Genomic DNA, 20541 nt, shown 5'->3' on the forward strand with positions numbered 1-20541 from the left:
GGGCTGGGGACTCAAACCGCAGTTGGCCATGTGGGACTCCAGCACCTCAATCACTACATCCATCACCCAGTTTCTCTTTTGTTGATTGGGGCCTGGCTAATCCAAGCTCCATGCCTCCCTCGGCCCGGGGACAGTCACTTTGTTGTTATGCTGTATTTGCACAGATAATGGGGCAAATCAAATCCGGAGGACCTTCTCCAGGGTAGGCACCATGTCCAACTCAATGTCAGTCCTCAGCGCTGTTCTAGTAGCTGTCACTTTTGACAGGCTCAGTTAGCGTTTGATGAATGAATGATAGCATGCGGCAGGAACTGAACATGCCTAGGGAAATCAGAGTATGCAACATTGAGAATTTGTACAGGTCAAAAGTCACCGTGTGGAAATACTGATGCACGCTCTGCCCCACCCCCAATTTTAAATAGTAATAAACCTTAAGGTTGTAGTCCAGAGTACAGATAGATATATGTTCGATATAAATGTGAGAGTATAGATCTACTGCTACAAGCCTTCCCAGAAGTTAGTGGCTTAAAACAATTTGTTATTTCTCCTGATTCCCTGGGCTCTCTCTTCAGTTAGCTTCAGCTGGTCTTGCCTGGGCTCACTCCTGGCCACACTTGGTAGCAGTTCATCTGGAACTGCCTGGCCTCCCAAGACACTGCCGCCGAGACAGCTGGGCCTCTTCGTCTCTCTGTCTACATGGAGGTTTCATTGTCAAGGAGGCTAGCCGGGCTTGTTTACAAGGCAGCTGTGTTCTAACAGGGAAAGCTCTGAGGCCCCTTGAGGTGGAGGTTTGGAAGCCACAGAGCATTGATTGAGGACACGAGGGTGCGGGGTGATTGGGCCCAGCACCCGCAGTGGGTCACAGGCTCTTGTCTGCAGCTCATGAAGAATTAGAGATGCGGACAGAGAGGGGAAAGCAAGTGGAATTTAGTAGGACAGGGAAGGAAGAACAGAGCTCCCAAGAAAAGTGGGTCCGCAATGGGTTGCTGAAGAGGAACTGAGGTGAGGGGTTTTCTGTGGGTCAGAGGGGTTTTGTTCAGGTTTGTTATCAGGAGGAGCGTGGCTCGCGCATGTGTTCTTGTGGTGGGGGCCACATGCCAGAGGAGTCCACCTACTTCCTTAATTTTGGAGAGGGTATGGAGATCTCTTTGTCTAGAATCTTTGGGCCATAAAGACCACTACCTTCTTCCTGGAATGTGGTGGGACCAGGAAGTTGCCTTTGTTTTAGGTCAGTTATTAAGGGCCCAGCAGGTGGCATGGTGGTTAAGGTGCTAGAATTCCCAGTGGCTGACCACAGTTTGAGTCCCGAACTTGGTAGCTTGCTTTTTCCCTCTCCCCATCTCTCTTCCTCTGGCAAAACTCATGTGAAAAAATAATTTAAAAAATAATTTAAAAAAATAAGTCGCTGCTACAGGCTGTTTCTTGTGCTGCTCCGGAGCTGTCGTGTCTCCATCTTTAAACTTAAACGGGAGCTCTAGAATGAGCAGCTCTTCCTATGGCAAAAACCTTAACCTTTATAAGGCTTTTTACAAGGAAGTATTGGTGAATAGTCACAAAGACTTTATATTATTTCAGCTTGTGGAATGAGTGCAAATGTGGTTCCCTGGTACCATTTTCTGTGTATTTGGGACTTATCTCATAGTTTCCATTGGACCCAGATGGGTTTTCTCAGACTTAGATAGATTCTGAAGTTAAGAAATGACCAGGGCCTGGGCTTTGACTTTAATTGTTCTTGTGAGTGTCCTGTGGGAAGGGCTGTTATGCTTTGGCCCGGAAGGGCAAGGGTTAGGGAAGAGGGGCACGTAAGTTTTCAAAGAGCAGGACTGGCTTTAAGTTTTGGTCAGCATTCCATTATGGCTTCCCTAATGTCTAATGGGCTATCCAGTCTCTGCCTTGCATCACTTCCGAGGTCAGCGAGGAATCCAGGAACTCAGCCCAGATTGAAAGGATGGAGAAATAGACTCACCTCTTAAAGGGAGGGGCTGCAAACAGTCTGCAGTCATATTTAATCCACCGTAGAGTGGTTATTCTTATTACAAAACATTCTTTCTTACAGTCTTCAGTAAGGGTGTCTTTAAAGGAGAGCCTCCTGGAGTAGATTTGAAAGGTGACTCAACTAATAACTTAAAGACAGAACTAACCACGGTCACTGTTTTTCTTAGTACTTCGTCTGACCACCAGGTGGTGGCATTGCTCAGCCGACCTGGAATATTTCAAGGCCGGCCCAAATTCCACCAGGATTTGCTTTTAGAACTGTGGGAATCCTGTGATTTTGTGTAGATCAGGACTAGGTGGTGCTGGCCTCAAAGAGGGCCCCGAGATGAGGACTACAATGGGCATTCGCCACTCTTCTGGAAAAGGAAACACCAATTCCTTCTCCTTTATTCTAAAACTGTTAGGGGAACATGGATCTCTGAGGTCTCTCTTCCTCTCAGATGGGAGACTGGAGAAAGTTCTGCAAACATCGCCCCATCCCAGGGGACACCGTCACAGAGCAGTGTGTGTGTCTGTGTTAAAGCGGCGTCTGCACTCGTGAGCTGCCTGTTGAAATGACTGCCTTGATTTCATTACAGTGATGTCAGTAGTTCTGTACCAGGGCTTTCTCTACACTCTGCACCACTGCAGTTGTTCGTGAACGTAAACACAACAGTGCAGGCAAAGTCTAGCGACACCTCGCCAGGTATGTGCCCGCCCGTGTCCAGGATCCTGATGGGATGAAGAATCGGAGGGAGAAGGATTGCAGCATAATCAGGTCCAGTGAAGAGTTCTCTCCCTGTCATGCACCTACGTACTCTGTAATGAATAAAGGGGAAAAAATGAAAGCCATCTGATTATGTCTATAGTCTTGTTTATTGTATGTGCCAATGTCAGTTTCTTGATTTTGTTTTGTTATTTCTAATTTACTCATTAGAGAGTGTGTGTGCATGTGTGAGAAAGAGAGAAATATGAGATGAGCATCCTCCACAGAGTCTGGTCAGTCTGCAATCTCCTTCTTCCATCCAGTCCCTTAGATCCCGGGTACTCTCCCACATGCCTGATGTGTTTCAGGCTGATGTGGCCGGCGATTTGAACCAGTCGCCATGTGAGACCCAGCTTCTCTTGGGCGGTCCATTATTACTGCACCAGGGAGCCAGTCTAATTTCCTGGTTTTGAAAACATAATATAGTTATAGAAGATGTTACCTTTAGAGAAAGCTGGATGGTAGTGACATGGACCTTCCTGCATGATTTCTACAATTTCTTGTGAGTCAATAATTATGCTGGAATACGTAAAGTAAAAAAGAAAAATCCTCTGTAAAAATAAGTCTTACCTGATTGTGTATTCCTGGTATCTGCATTGTCATTTCAGAGACAGTTGAGAATTAATTTTTTCAAAAAAATTTGCTGTAGGGCATGTGTGCTTCTGAGAGATAGAGATAGAGAGATAGAGAGATAGAGATAGAGAGAGAGAGAGAAAGTATCCCCGGGGGATGGCCACACTGTAATCCTTTGTCCTCCATTCTCCTGTCAGGATTTGGGCATGTGAGCACACATACCCAGCATCGTTTTCAAGCCACTGAAATCTGGGACGCAAACTGCACACAGTTGGTCATGTGGAACCCTGCTGCCTTAACCACCATGGCACCCGGCTGTCCCAGAGCATTGGTTAAAAAGCAAAAACAAACAACCCTGATTTTGGTTGTAGCATAGATCTCTCATCGAGGTCCACTGGCTGCTTCTGTAGAACCCATCATGACTCAGAATGTCTGCCAGACCAGCCATTCAGCCGCACAGAGACAGGCAGGGACCCAGCTGGCGTTCCCTTCTTGCCCTGCGGGGTCCAGAGAACTTCTTTTCCAGTGGCTCCCTCCCCATGCGACCCAGCTGGCGTTCCCTTCTTGCCCTGCGGGGTCCAGAGAACTTCTTTTCCAGTGGCTCCTGCACATTCCAGTTCATCGTCTTCATTGTGTCTTACGTTCCTCTAAGGTTCACAGAAGTCACTCCTACCCCATTTTGTGAGCAGAAAAGCTAACTGAAGAGTTGAGGAACTTGCATGAGGTTGTAGGTACGGTGGGTGATGGGCCCAAGGCTCAAATGCAGGCATTGAATTTTAATCTGGGTGTTCCTTGCTAACTCCTAAATAGACTAAAGAGAACGAAACTTTTTCAAGTGAAATAAGCTTTGCGTGTTTAAACTCCTAAGCCGTCATTTCACATGCTTTTATTTAAGGGCTTACTCTGAAAGTGCTCCTATAGCGCCTTTGAATGTTCACACAGTATCTGATTTAGAGCAATGATACTTGCTCTTAGGAGTAAGCAGAGAGAGTGTGTGAACTTTTGTGTGATTTTTTTCAGTGAGAAAACAATAGGTAGCAATGGGTTTAGGAGTTCTGTGGCATAAAGGTATTTCCTGAGATTGAGTCGAGAGCAAAAGAAGACTGTTGTGTTTTTCTGACTGAAGGGACGTGGGAACATTTCAGCTAATATGCAGGTTAAACTTCTGAAAAAGATAACGAGCGTTCAGCGTGCTCGACGTTTCCACCACACCAGGCAGGCCAGCGAGCGCTGAGGGGAGGTGCGGCCAGGCTGCTCACAGTGGAGCCGAAGCCAGCACCAGGAAGCCGGCAGAGGCCGATGTCACAGCAGCTCTGGCCTCGTGCCAGGGCGTACACCAGGGGGTACACCAGGGGGTTCTGGAAACAAGGGCTCCTGAGCTCCGGGTCACTCCCAGAGGTGTCAGGGAGACTGTATCAGGCGGGGGCTAGACGTAGAGATGGAGGGAATAATTCTCTTTTGACACTTTTTTCTTTTTAGATTTATTTAATTTTATTTATTCTTTTCTCTTTCTTTCTTTCTTTCTTTCTTTCTTTCTTTCTTTCTTTCTTTCTTTCTTTCTTTCTTTCTTTCTTTCTTATTTTTTGGAGAGGTTTTTGCTATAGAGTGCATGCACTCACCAGAAAGACAGAGAGGCAGAGAGACAGAAAGCAAGAAATCACCCCCCAGGGGGGATGACCACGCTGCAGTCCCTTCTCCTCCATTCTCCTCTCAGGGTCTTGGGCACGCACGCACGTGCGCCTGGCATGAGATTAAGCCACTGGGTCTGGGACCTGAACCGCGGTCGACTACATGGGAGTCCAATGATATAGCTGTTACGCCAACTGCTGGTCCCAGATGTGTGTATTAAAAAAAATATGAATTGTGAAATACCCATAACATAAAATTTACATTTTAGGGCTGTCAGGTGGCATGGAAGTTAAGGCATTGGATTCCACATGGCCATCTGTGCACTTTGAGTCCCAAACGCTTGCCCAAAATCCTGAGAGAAGACTGGAGGAGAAGGGATTGTGGCATGACTATTCCCCTGGGGGGTGATTTCTCATTTTCTCTTTCTCTCTCTCTCTCTCTCTAGCAAGTGCATGTGCTCTACAGCAAAAACTGAAAACCAAAACCAAAAACCAAAGCATTTTAATCATTGTAAGATATACAACTCAGTGTCGTTAAATACATTCACAATGTCACGCAACCGTCATCTCTAAGTCCAGAGCCTTTCCTCCTCACCTCCTGCTTACAGGAGACCTGCGCCCGGCACGCAGCCCCCTGCTCCCTGGTAACCGCGGCTGTGGTGCGTGTTTGTGTCTATGGCTCTGCCCATCCTGGCCATTTCACATCAGTGGGATGTTTAGCCTTTCGTGTCAGCCTCCTTTCACTGTGTCTGCGTTTCCTAGGCTGTCAGTTTCACTTACTGAAAAATTAGTCTGTAAGAGGAATCCTGCGGAAGGACTGAAAGAATAAACCTTAGTTGAAGCCCTGAGGGTGCTTGGGGAAGAGTGTCATTCCTATATCAGGCCGTGGACTAGGGGTGCAGGGAAGAGTATCAACATGACCCAGAGGGGCAGAAAGGTGTGTGGTGTGTGTAGGTGTGGGTGACTGGGGTGACAGCCATGGAAGGGCTGCAGGGAGATGAGAGGATGATGAACCCAGTGCAGAGCAGATACCTTTCTGAGGAGTCTGGACAATTTGCTATGTGATTCAGAAGTTTATTTATTTGTTTGTTTGAGAATGATTTTTGCTACAGGGCATGTGCACTTGCCAAAGAGACAGAGACAGAGAATGAAAAATCATCCCCCCAGGAGGGATGGCCACACTACAATCCCTTCTCCTTCATTCTCCTCTTAGAATTTTGGGCACGCACACACACGCACCCAGCATGAGTTTTAAGCTGCTAGGTCCAGGACTCGAATTGCAGTCAACTACATGGGAGTCCAGCAACATAACCATTATGTCATCTGCTGGTCCTGACCCAGAAGTATTTTTTTGGAGAGGTTTTTGCTATAGAGCACGTGTGCTCACCAGAAAGACAGAGACAGAGAGACAGAAAGTGAGAAATCACCCCCCAGGAGAGATGGCCACGCCATAATCCGTTCTCCTCCATTCTCCTCTTGGGATCTTGGGCACGCATGCACACGCGCCCAGCATGAGTTTAAGCCATGGGTCCAGGACTCAAACCACAGTCAACTACATGGGAGTTCAGTAACATAGCCATTACGCCATCTGCTGGTCCCCTTGACTCAGAAGTTTTAATGACACGACAAGGCTTATATGTCTTCCTGGCAGAGCCCTGATTTTTATCTCTTATCCTGGGTCCTTCGAGCCAACTGTTAGATGTTCTTTCTTTAAAATTCTCCCTTCCCTCCCTCCCTCCCTTCTCCCCTTCCTTCCTTTCTTTCTCCCTTCTTCTTTGCTCCCTCCCCTCCCTGCCCCTTCTTTCCCAGCGTGTTAGGTGAACCAGGCTCTGAACCCTCCCATGTGGCTCCAGTATTGCAAAGCAATGCCCTGACACCTGTGTCACCATGGCTAGGGCTTAAATACCTAAAAGAGATTTAGGGGCCAGCAGGTGTCATGGAGGTTAAGGTGACTGGATCACACATGGCCTACTTTATGGTTTGAGTCCCGGACTTGGCTGCTTGAAAGCCACACTGGGCACATGTGCATGCGTGCCCAAAATCCTGAGAGGAGAATGGAGGAGAAGGGATTGTGGCATGGTCATCCCCCTTGGGAGATTATGTCTCTCTTTCTCTTTCTGGCGAGCACATATGCCCTATAGCAAACTAATAGAAAAAAGGGGTTTTAATTGACATGTAAGTGTGCATATTTAGGGGGACACTGTGATTTTTTAATATTATATTACTACGAAGTGTAATGATCATATCAGTGTCATTAACATACCTATCATCTCAAATATATATATGTACATATCTATATCTATCTATATATATACATATAATATATATCACTACTTTGTATTGGGAACATTTGAAACCTTCTTTTGGCTATTCCGAAATATATAATAAATTATTGTTAGCTATAGTTATACTACTGTGCTGTAGAACACTAAAACTTATTCTTACCTAACTAGAATTTTTATTTAGTTCAAGGATTTTTAAAATCTCTAGTCTTAAGGCTTTGGGTCTTTTCAGGAACTAACTAGACTTCCCCTTGTCCCTGGTTCATGCAGGACTAGTTCTTAGGACTACAGCAATTGTCCCCACTTTATAGATGAGGTACTTACAAGTTGAAAGGTTGCCTGTGATGTGTGACAAGTGAGTGGTAGGCCTGAATCTTGAACCCAGGGCTTCTGAATTCAGGAGAAAGGTGTTCTTTGCTTTTTCTGGGGCTCAGGTTGGTGACTGCCTCTAGTTGTTCCAGTTTTACCCCAGATGTGAAGGATTACTCTAAGTCCCCCTCTTTTCAGCTGTTTACTTGGATAAGACTGAGGAGAGTTTGGGGTGGGGGGAGTGACAGTTTTGGCCACCAGCTGTGTCCTCTCCTCCTGCGTACCTCAGGCAAGTGAGCTGGGTGCTGTCTGGGTCCCCGTTTCAACCCTTGGTAAAGGGGACCTTGAGCATGAGACGGAGTACAGACTGGAGTTCTGCTTTCTCTCTCCTTTACCACAGGCATTTTCTCATCGGGACCGAATGGAGTTCCCGGTGGTTTTGTGTGCACAGCCTCAGGGGAAATGTGCTGGCCACATTCCCAGGAATTGCATTTTGTCTTTGAAGCCAGAGATGTGTGGCATTGCTCCAGCTGAGCTGTGTAGCAGACCTCTCCTCTCTCTGAAGTTGTGCTCTGCACAAAGGAGTAGGTCCTTATGTGTCTGAGAAGGTCAGTGACCCATTCAGGGGCCAATTAATCTCTCTAATTCTTGTTCATACAGGATAAACAAGGAGGGAGAGGATTAACAGTCTCCAGAGGATAATAGAATCCCAAATCCCTGAAAGAATTCACTTTTTAAAACATCAGAATCCCCCCTCTTTTTTCTTTATGAAACTCCAGTGCCTGCCTAAGTGAGTGACCATTTCCATAAAGTTAAGTATGTGTACACATGCACACATAACTTAAAGAATGCTCATCTTAAAACTGTTTAGTCAAATGTTGCCCTAAAATCTACTGGATTTGCTAGAGTCAAAGAAATAGGAAGCATCAATAAAATAAACACAGTAGTAAAGTTTATAAGTAAATAAACAATCAGCAGACATTTACTATATACCTGTTATATGATAAGCACTGTGCTATAGTGGATAAAAAGATGTATAAGATTTAGACCTTGCTCTGAGGATCTTACTAGTTGGGAAGATGTAATCTGAGAATATAAAAAAGACAGTTATGCCTACAATCATTGTTGTGCTAACTGCAAAAGCATTAGAAGCATTCCTAATTAGAATCTAAAATAAGATAAGATCACCACTATTGTTCAGTGTTGTTTTGGAGGGCCTAGCCAATGTAATAAGACAAGAAAAATAAATGAAGCAAGAGTATGGAAAGTGAGAGACAAAGTTCTTGTTATGTGGTGATAATATATTGTATGTTTTCAAAGTCCAAAGATTTTTCTAAGTTTTGAATATAATAAAAGAAATAAACCAAGTTGCAGAATATGGTGCCAATGTACAAAGAACAACAGCATTTCTATCAATAATCAATAGGCAATGTTACAGGAAAATGATACTTCTCACAATTGCAACAAAACTGTAGGGTACCTAGAAATAAATGAAATAAAACTTGTGTAAGACTTTAATGGAGAAAATCATAAAATATTACCAGAGTATGTAATAAGTGGAGAATAATGCATTTATAGATAAGATAACTCTTTAATGTAAGAGTGTCTCACTTAAGGTAATTAAAAAAATTTCAAGAGGATTACTCTTGGAATTATACAGTCCAATTCTGAAACTCATTTGGAACAGCAAGGTACATTAATATATTTGGTACTTCTGAACAAAGGGGTTAAGAAAACAGAGTAAAAAGGAGGAAACAGACCTAAGAATCAGTGAGTTCTGCATGGGACAGTTCTGCATTTTAGACTAGTGGGAAAGTCTGAGCACTTCAGTAGCTCATTTTGAGATAAGTGACTTTCTAAAGAAAATGATTAGATCTGCATCCCACAGCACCACAAAGATAAATGTCAGCTAAACTAAAATGAGAGCTTTAACACTCTTAAAAGACAACCCCAGCTGAATATCTTCATGATCTCAGGGGGGAAGAATTTCTTAGGAAAGATTCAAACAACACAACTCAGAAGTGAATATGTCAATAAAGTTGATAAAGTTAGCATATTATTTATAGATATATAAGATTATGACCTAGAAATATGCATATAAATACTGCGTCTGAACAGAGAAGGAATGGAGAAGATAGGACAGAGGACACCAACTTTTTAAACCATAATGTTAAAAATGGTGAAATCTTGACATTAGTTAATTCTATACTGTGGCAACATGAGAGCTATTTATATTTGTAAATATTTTTGCATTTAAAAAAATTTCAAATGAACACAAAGCAACTACCAATCTCAATAAGAAGTATGTAAGCCGTAGTTGTCTTAAGAGGGAATCACCAGGCCTCAAATCCTGATTCTGGTCTTAGCACTGCCATCAGCAAGCAGTGTTTGTGCGTGAGGACCTTCCTCTTAGGAGTTTGTCAGGAAGACTGGACTAGTGACTTGCTGAGGTCTGCTCCTTTGCCGGCTCTCACACTTTACAGCTGCAAGAAGAGCACTTTCATAAGCATGAAGCTCCATACATGTTCAGGGAAACTATTCTCATTGTATTAAGTCCATACTTCTTAATTCGTAAGCCCTGCCTGGTCTTTCTTTTAAACTCTAGAACTTGCTGTTTTCCTTGACAGGATATGTCTTAGTGCCTCATAGTGATAACTTAGTGGCAGAGATTCTTAATTATTGGGGACTGGTGCTGCTGACGTTGACGCACAAGCCGAAGTGGTTTCCATTATTGCTCTGGAGTCATGAGGCCTGGCAAAGAGCCAGGTGGAGCTGGGGGGAGGAAGGGTGTGATGGGTCTGTAGGGAGGTGCCAGTGTTTTGATAGAGGTGTTTATCTGGGCTAGCCCTGTAGTATAGTAGTTCTAAGTTCTGTAAAAGGAAGCCGGGTCCCACAAGACCAGCTGTGTCAAATCCTGCTTTCAGTGGCAACACACCAGGTGTTGGAGAGGTGGAGGAAAAAGGATTGTGGCATGTCCTTACTAGGGGGTTATCTCTTTCTCTCTCTCTCTCTCTCTCTGGTTCATGTACATCCTTCTAACATTAGCGGGGAAATATGGTGGCCATATCTAAGCTGGTGACTAGTAAATAGGAGCCTTGGAGTTCTGCCTCAGTTTATGGACCTGTTGGCCTGTTCGCCCTGAGTTTTTTCATCTATGCAGTGGGGCAGACTGTATGAAGCAAGGTGGTGCAAGGTATCATTTTCTTTTTGCCAACAGAGAGGAAGCTTTGAAGATAAAGAGAAGGGAGGGAACAGCATAGTTTCCCACTAATCACTGCTATCAATCCAAGAAGGGATTATAACCAAGATCTCAGGCATCTTAAATACTTTGGGTATAGGGACCAGCAGTTAGCATAATGGCTATGTCGCTGGACTCCCACGTAGTCGACCGTGGTTCAAGTCCTGGACCCAGTGGTTTAAACTCACGCCAGGTGCATGTGCGTGTGTGCCCAAGATCCTGAGAGGAGAATGGAGGAGAAGGGATTGCGGCGTGGCCATCCCCCCTGAGGGGTGATTTCTTGCTTTCTATCTTTTTGTCTCTCTGTCTGTCTGGCGAGCGCATGCAGTGTTTATCTGGGCTAGCCCTGTAGTATAGTAGTTCTAAGTTCTGTAAAAGGAAGCCGGGTCCCACAAGACCAGCTGTGTCAAATCCTGCTTTCAGTGGCAACACACCAGGTGTTGGAGAGGTGGAGGAAAAAGGATTGTGGCATGTCCTTACTAGGGGGTTATCTCTTTCTCTCTCTCTCTCTCTCTCTGGTTCATGTACATCCTTCTAACATTAGCGGGGAAATATGGTGGCCATATCTAAGCTGGTGACTAGTAAATAGGAGCCTTGGAGTTCTGCCTCAGTTTATGGACCTGTTGGCCTGTTCGCCCTGAGTTTTTTCATCTATGCAGTGGGGCAGACTGTATGAAGCAAGGTGGTGCAAGGTATCATTTTCTTTTTGCCAACAGAGAGGAAGCTTTGAAGATAAAGAGAAGGGAGGGAACAGCATAGTTTCCCACTAATCACTGCTATCAATCCAAGAAGGGATTATAACCAAGATCTCAGGCATCTTAAATACTTTGGGTATAGGGACCAGCAGTTAGCATAATGGCTATGTCGCTGGACTCCCACGTAGTCGACCGTGGTTCAAGTCCTGGACCCAGTGGTTTAAACTCACGCCAGGTGCATGTGCGTGTGTGCCCAAGATCCTGAGAGGAGAATGGAGGAGAAGGGATTGCGGCGTGGCCATCCCCCCTGAGGGGTGATTTCTTGCTTTCTATCTTTTTGTCTCTCTGTCTGTCTGGCGAGCGCATGCACCCTATAGCAAAATCCTCTCCCCCCCAAAAAATAATAAAAAAAAATAATTTGGGTATAGACAGATTCTTTGAGCTTTGCAGGATATGTCTGCAAAACTGGTCTGGGTGCTAGTTGACAAGCAAACCAGAATTGAAAGACAGCACATTCTCTAATGGCCCCTCTTTGCTATCGGAGTGAATTCTGAGAGACTCAACTAAGAACCTAACTGGAGAGATAGTTGTAGCAGGATCAGGTTGGGGTGTGGACAAATGCATTCCCTCTATTTGTCTCATTCTTTCCATCGTATGTACTAAAAACTAATTTTGTTTCTATAGTGGCCTAACTCTTATCTTTTCCTCCCTGTTCCCTGGGAGAAGAGAGATTTCTTCACTTTGTCTAGCCATTTCCTCCTCTGGGTTCTTTCTTTGTCAGGTGATTTGAGAACTAAGAGGCCATCAGGGATTTCGCTGTGTTATCATATTGTCTTTTACAGAATATGTTGTAGGAATGCCTCACGGAGTCTTCTATGGCTTCTTGTGACTTAGACCATTTTAGTGAAAATGACCACATTTCACAAAACTGTGGGGTCCAAAGTGCAGACTGTGATTTGAAGTGCAGCTTTTAAACTCTATTACTAGCTTGTTGATTTTCATGAAGAGAGTGTCCAAATTTAAGAGAGTTCATTGAAGTGATAGAGTTTGCACAGCAGAAGTCAAGAGTGAAAGGTACTTGGAGGCTCAGCCATGGTGAGAGTCATGCTGAGATGCCTTGCTCCCAGACTGGGCTGCATGGGAGGCCTGGGTTGATTTCCAGTCCAGCCTAAAGGCTGGGTGTGGTGGTGTGCACCGCTAATCACAATAATTTGGAGGCAGGAGGATTGTGCAACACAGTAAAACTCTGTCTTAAAAAAAAAAAAAGAGAAAGAGGGGGACCTGAAAAAAAGTATATGCTTGCCAGAGGAAAATGTAAAATTTCTATGTTCTCAATGACCACTTAAGAAAATCTTGTGCTTGGGAACCAGCAGTTAGCGTACTGGCTATGTCGCTGGACTCCCACGTAGTCGACCGCGGTTCGTGTCCCGGACCCGGTGGCTTAAAACTCACGCCGGGCGCGTGTGCGTGCGTGCCCAAGATCCCGAGAGGAGAATGGAGGAGAAGGGATTGCGGCATGACCATCCCTCCTGGGGGGTGATTTCTCGCTTTCTGTTTCTATGTCTCTCTCTGTCTGGCGAGCGCACGCGCCCTACAGTGAAAATCTCTCCAAAAAAAAAAAAATCTTGTGCTTTATGGTTATTGTTTTATGTTGTTAGAAAATTATGTAGAAAATTAGCAATAAATGAAGTTGCTTTTTATTTATTTGTGTTAAGATTCTTTTTTTTTTTTTTTTTGGAGAGTTTTTTGCTATAGGTCACATGCACTCGCCAGAAAGACAGAGAGAGACAGAGAGACAGAAAGTGAGAAATCACCCCTCAGGGGTGATGGCCATACCACAATCCCTTCTCCATTCTCCTATCGAGATCTTGGGCATGCACGCACAAGCGCCCGGCGTGAGTTTAAGTCACTGGGTCCGAGACTCGAACCGCAGTCGGCTACATGGGAGTTCAGCGACATAGCCATTACGCTAACTGCTGGCCCCTTAAAAACACTTCTAAAATGTTTAACTTCTTTTCTAATTTATTGGGTAGCTGGGAAAGTCATGACACATTTTTGAATAGAAATACATAGACAAATATGTCATGACTCTACCGACAATCTGTTATTTTCTCTTATTGTTAAGTATTTTAATCCTCTATATATTTTTAAAGAATTATTCATTTAACTTTAGTTGGTATTATTATTTTATTATTTTACCAGTGAGAGAGGGAAAATGAGAAAGTAAGCCTCCAGGTCTAGGACCTAAACTTGTGGTTGTCTGTATGCAAGTCTAGCACCCTAACCACCACGCCACCTGCCAGCCTACACACACACACACACACACACACACACACACACACACACACGTACAGAAAGTCAGGGATACTTTATTTTTATTTCTAAATCCAAAGGCTAAGTATAGTAAGTTGTAAAAATGGAATCCCATTTAATCTGATTCACGTGAATACTAACATTTAATCCTGTTTTCAAAGCACAAGAATGAAAACTTGAATTAAACATTGAGCTATCCACATGTTTAGGCAATATTTCTTAAAAAGTCTTAAATAAAAAAATATGGTACAGAAGACTCCTCCTCCATGGCTCCTGAAAACTAGTGATTTCAGGAAAAAAAGAGAAATGAAGATTTTATACTGATAATTCAGCTTCCAGCCCCTGAATTTGAGTGGTAAGGAGCCCCTCTGGCCTTCTCTCTGTCTCTGTCTCTCTCTGCCTCTGTCTCTGTCTTTTCATTTTTTGGTAATTTTTCTTTTTCAAAATCTTTTAAGGTAAAGTATTCTATTGGCTTTCAGCCCCACCTTTATCTTGCTAATAATCCCCTTCCCTCCTCCCATCCAGGAGAAGCAAGGAGCAGGCCTTCAGAAGACTCCTCCATGGCTCCTAAGAACTAGTGATTTTGCATGGCATGCTCACACGGTTTTTTAGGTTTTTTTGCTTATATTTTTAAAAAATTATTCTTTTTGGTCATTTAAAATTTTTTCCTTCTTTTTTTCTCTGTTTCTTTTTTTCTTTTATTTCCCGCTCTATGTTTCTTTTTCTTTTATCTCATCACTCTGCTCCTCAATCTCCATTCACTGTGTTTCTAGACAGATCTAAGGGAACCATAGTCGAACATCCAAATACTATTAGGGTTAACATATTTCTTAATATCCACTGAATCTTCTACAGAAAGGGATAAAAACAGAATGGCAAAGAGATTCCAGATCACCTCCTTCTGCACACTCCTGAACATTCAGATTGAACTTTAAGAATTAGGAAGAAACACACCATCCATCAGATGACTAGAAATCACCCCACGGCCACAGGAAATATGGGAAAGCAAGAAAATGCCTTTCCTCCAAGGGAAAAGAATAACTCCTCTTCATTCACAGACAGTTCAATGGAAATCATGGAAATGTCTGATAAAGAATTTAGAATGTTCAGAATAACGAAACTAACAGAGATGGAAGAGAAAAGAGACAATGAACTGCAAAAGAGGCAGGAGAAAAGAGCTGAAGAGTTCCAGGAGGTGAGGAAATTCTTGCAAGATCTAAAAGAGGAATTACACACTTTTAAAAAGAATCAAATGGACTGTAATACAGGAAGTCAAAATCTCCCTTGAAAATACTAAAAGCAAACTAGATCATACAGAAGCAGAATCTCAGACATAGAAGAGAAAACTGCTGGTCTAGAAAAATCCACCACAAAGACTGAGAAAATTGCCCCCCAAAATGAGAATATTATATGAGAAATACTAGATACCATCAAACATCCAAACATCTATATAATTGGTATCCCAGAAGGTGAAGAAACTCCTAAGGGCATTTTTTTTTTTTTTTAATCCTTTAGACTAGAGACATTGGCAATATCATTTTAGATTGAATTTGCACTTGGAAACTAAAACCAGGTAATCCTGGTAGTATTTATCTACTGGAAAGTTTTTATTTTAGTGACATATTTACCCTGTTAAGAGTTTAATCCTTATAGATTTTCTAAGTAAAATGATTAGTTTTGGGGAGCTCAATGTTACCTGCAAGAAGTTTGCTCTTAAGTTTAACATAATAGTGATTGTTATTTAAATAACAGTTGTAATAAATAAATACTTTTAAAAAGAACAGAAAATATTAATAACACTTAGCTAAGAACACAGGGAAAAGGGAGAGTCATCAACACTCATCTTTGATGGTAAATGAACAATGTCATTGGTACAAGTCAGGAAGGTTAAGAGAACTGGGTGACAGGGAGAAGGGAGTGACCAACTTGATTTGAGATGTTGAATTTGAGGCAATGGTGCAACATTTAAGAGGAATGTCTATAGGCAAGGCCGGGAGAGGAATGTTTTGATCTGATCTGCATAGTGTTATCTGAAGTTATAAAGAAAGCATGTGGAATTCTCTACAGGCCAGTGAGGAGTGACAGGAACAGAATTGAGGACGCTTAGTTAGGGATGTCCCCATTTGGTGAGAAGAGAGAGGGAGAGTGAACACAGAGGGGCAGGACCTGAGATTGCAGTCTTGAGACTATAGGAAAGTAGGTGCCCGTTTCTTGTTGCTTTGTGAACCAAACCACAGCACAGACAGCAAACCCATCAATAACATTCATTTTGAGGTTTTAAAATTTAAAAATATATATGTATGTATGTGTGTGTGTATATATATATATATATATGAAACTAGAAATGGAAAATTATTGATGATAACATGCATGATTAAGCCACTATGCAGTATATTCTGGATGGTAAATCACATTTTGCATGCTGTGATGATGCTTAGGGAATGAATGTAAATTAATTAATTAAAAATATTTCAGGAAAAAAAAAGCTCATGGAAATACATGTAATGGGAAAACTATGAATGAATTTCAAAAACTTTTGTGCCAAAATAAGTTCATACTTTAATTATAAAATAAATAAAACAATGATACCGAACTTAAGTTTTCAGTGGCATATAGCTATTAACACATGTTCTGAAATGGTAGATCACAACAGTCCTGGATTAATTTTTTTTTTTTTTGGAGAGATTTTCACTGTAGGGCGCGTGCGCTCGCCAGACAGACAGAGAGAGACATAGAGACAGAAAGCGAGAAATCACCCCCCCAGGGGGGATGGTCACGCCGCAATCCCTTCTCCTCCATTCTCCTCTCGGGATCTTGGGCACGCACGCACACGCGCCCGGCGTGAGTTTTAAGCCACCGGGTCCGGGACACGAACCGCGGTCGACTACGTGGGAGTCCAGCGACATAGCCATTACGCTAACTGCTGGTTCCCAGTCCTGGATTAATTTTTAATAACAAAAAATAATTGAACTTGATTGATACCTTCTCTATGCCATTATAGCTTTCTTTCACCTAATTTCAATGTCGATCTTTATTTTCTACTGTGTTCAGTATTCCTCCAAAAATCTTTGAACAATAGCCCTTTGTTTGATCTATGGTCTTATCGGATCAATTTTAATTGGACTGAGTGTCACCCTCAGATTTAATGTCTTCACTGCTCCCATTGACCTCATTCTTGGCATCACTTTCTTTTGAGTCAATGTTTGAGTCTTCACTCTGTTTTTCTTGACTACTGGACTTAACAGTACTTTTTTTTGTTTTTAATAATCAGATCCCCTCTTTTCTTTCTCCTTGGATTATCTATCTTGTTCTCTGTCCTGACTTTTGTGCCTGTGCTTATATGATTTTCAATCCTGGCTTTTTACCTTGGATCCCGACTGGGAGATCAATGTTTTCTTTCTGATCTGTCATACCTTCTGCTTCTTTGTCAATCTCTACGTCTCCTCTCCTCTCCTCTCCTCCCCTCCCCTCCCCTCCTTCCCTTCCCTTCCCTTCCCTTCCCTTCCCTTCCCTTCCCTTCCCTTCCCTTCTGTTTCTCTTCTGTTTCTCTTCTGTTTCTTTTCTTTTCCTTCCTTTTCCTGTTTTTTTTTTTTTAATTTTTTTTTCTTTAAGAGTTTTGCCATAGGGTCTATGCACTCGCCAGAGAGACAGAAAGAAACAGAGTGATAGAAAGTAAAAAATCACACTCCTCTTGACCGGGGGGAGTGAGGGAGAGGTGGCCATGCAGCAATCCCTTCTCCTCCATTTTCCTCTCAGGATTTTGGGTATGAACTCACACACACCTTGTATGAGTTTTATGTCTTGAGTCTGGGACTCAAACCATGGTCGACTGCATGGGAGTCCAGCAATGTAACTATTATGCCATCTTCGGGTCCCCTACTTTGCCTTTCTTCTCTACCTTGTGACCTTCTGTGGTCCTGAGACCTGCTGCATCTTTGGTCAGAAGTTGAACTTGAATGTCTACTTCATGAACGACTTCTCCCTCCTTTCTCCGTTTTGAGTCCTTTCATTTTCGCTTTCTTCTTCTTCTCTACGTCTTTTCTTTCTCCCCTTTCTCTCTCCCAGTCTTTTTCTCCCCTTTCTTGCTTCTTTTTTAGACACCTGTCATGATCAGGTTCTTTATTTCTTTTTCTTAACTTTTCTTTCAGTTCTTCTACAGTAGCTTTAATTTTGGCATAGCCCATTGAATGATCATCAACCCAGGACTGTGTATCTCCTACTATCGCAAAGGCTCCATACACCTCATCAACTTCCATTTGTTTTCCTTGGGCAGCAAAACTTTGAATTGTCGAGGTTGTGGATCTAAGCAATTCTCTCTCTTCTTTTCACTGTTCTTCTAATTTCATCATTCTCTGGGCTGCTTCTACCTTTCCTTCAGATCCGTATTCTTTAATCCGCTACAGGAGTGCATCAATTTTTATCTGTTACAACTTGAATATTTTCTTCATTTTTGCCTGTTGAGCCAGCCACTCCAGAGGAGTGCTGGTTCTGAGATAATGTCTGAATGACCATGACCTCATTTGATTCTACCTTCTACTTCTGCAAGTAAATTCTTTAAGTATCGCAAAACAGCTCGCTCATAACCAACTTTCTTGAAATGAGAACTTTTCCTCGTACTGTTTCATCATGAATTTTCTCACATGGATCAAGATCAGAACTGGTTTCTTTGAACTATTCTGCAGGATGAAAACCACAGAGATAATATTTACAAACTCTCGTGACCCTACCGCATGTTGCTGTGCTCGTCCAGGACGTGGTTTCAGTCTAGCCCATTAACTCATCCAAAAATTGCGAGGCGAAAATCATGGTGCTTTCTGTGGGCAGCTGTTCCCTCCCGCCCTGGTACCCACCAGAGAAAATGCTAGCCACAAGTCACCAACCTCCAAGGCCTGCTTCTAGGCCTAAAAGCCTCCTAATTTTATATATATATATATACATATGTATACATACATATATATGTATATATTTATTTGTTTATTTATTTTTTGAGAGATTTTTGCTATAGAATGTGTGCTTGCCAAGTAAACAGAGAGACAGAAAGCGAGAAATCACCCCCTGGGCAGGTGGCCACATCGCAATCCCTTCTCCTCCATTCTCCTCTTGGGATTTTGGGCATGCACGCACATGCACCTGGTGTGAGTTTTAAGCTGCCCAGACCAGGGCTTGAACTGCAGACTACTACATGGGAGTCCAGCAGTGTAACTATTATGCCATCTGCTGGTTCCCCAATTCTGTTTTTAAATACCATACAAGATGTTGTTCTCCACAGTTGACATTCACTTAGATTTACTTGTCACTTTGTTCTTTATTCCTTTTTGTGTATCCAGCCTTCCATCTGGGGTTACTTTTTTTGCGCCCAAAGTACAACTTGTGGAATTCCTTTTGCTGGTGATGAATTCTTTCAGGGCCTGTATGCCTGAGAACTCCAGGATCTCACCTTCATTGTAGAAGGATATTTTTGGCAGTTGTCTGCCAGTTCCTATGATTGCTATAACAAATTACCACAAACGTGGTACTTGAGACAACACACATTTATTCTCCTATGGTTCTGCAGGACAAAAGCCCCAAAACAGTCTCACTGGCCAAAGTCAAGGTGTCAACAGAGCTGTGCTTTGGTATTCATTCAGTTATATGTATGTTGGACCTTCTCACTGTACCCAGATTCTAAATCCACTCTTCTACATTTTTCATATTTTTACCTTTTAATGCTATTTCTGCAACATTTCCTGTGATTAACCTCTTATTTATCATTTTCTCTTTTATTGTTTTTAAGCTTTTGTCAGATGCTTCAGTTAAATTTATTTTTTGGTTGTTCGGTGCAGATAGCTTCAAGCTTATTGTTTATGATTAGCATGAATATGAACTTAAATGAGTTTGTATGTCAAGCCTATTCAGGGATGTTTCTGTTTTCTGTCATTTATGCTGGTTCTTGCTCAAGTTACTTTATTTCATTATATGCTGGATTACCTATTTCCTTATACGCCTGACTATTTTACTCGTTATTTCCCATAAGAAATAATTTGTGGATTCTGACTGAGGCTGTGTACTGTCATCCTTTGGTTGCTTTTTTGGAGTTGCTGCAAACCAAGTTCATTGCTTACCTATACTACATGTCCCTGAAGTACACATCTGTGAGAAGGCCTGTGGCTACATCTTCTAAGGGATTTTTCTTTTTCCTCTTTTTTTTTTTTTTTTTTTTGTTCCACCCAGGTTTTTCTATGGACCCATGGGGTTGAGGAGGGACAAGAAAAGACAGACTCATTCTGGTTATCCTAATCCTGAGGGCGTAGTTTTCTGGCACCCAGCTTAATGCAGGTAAAGGCCCCTGTAAGACTTCTTTATTGGATGTGCTAGGCCTCAGCATCAGTTATCCTTACCTCCTCAGTGTCTACAAAGCTAAAGTAGTTTGGCAGTCAAATAATCCTCTAGGCTCTCTGAGTTAAAACTTCCCCCCAAAATTGACCTGCGAGGGCTGTGCTATCTTTTCAACTCTTTGGTGTTTTTAAGGTGATTTATCCAAAGTTCTTTCCAGCCAGAGGATTGATCCAAGTAACCCAACTTAACCTAATCTGCCCTTGTGGGCAGCTATTACATTTTTGCCGTATGAAGTTATGCATTTGTGTTTAGCTGATTTGATATTTGTCTTTAGGAAATTGAGAACTTTGCAGTGCAGAAAGCTCAAGAAAATGTAGCCCCACGGTTTTTATTTGTTTTAAGAGATCAGCAGTCATATGAGAGATCTGATTCAGTGTAGGATTTTAGT

The 20541-nt window shown here is 42.6% G+C and overlaps 1 protein-coding gene and 1 pseudogene across 1 annotated transcript in view; one reads left to right on the forward strand and one right to left on the reverse strand.

The window, feature by feature from the left end:
• The window catches only part of RBM20 (RNA binding motif protein 20), a 244077-nt gene that overhangs the window by 117266 nt on the left and 106270 nt on the right, over positions 1–20541 (forward strand).
• The window catches only part of LOC102495223 (luc7-like protein 3), a 4590-nt pseudogene continuing 941 nt past the window's right edge, over positions 16893–20541 (reverse strand).

Source organism: Tupaia chinensis, unplaced genomic scaffold (assembly GCF_000334495.1).
Source record: "Tupaia chinensis unplaced genomic scaffold, TupChi_1.0 Scaffold000520_1, whole genome shotgun sequence".
Lineage (NCBI taxonomy): Eukaryota > Metazoa > Chordata > Mammalia > Scandentia > Tupaiidae > Tupaia > Tupaia belangeri.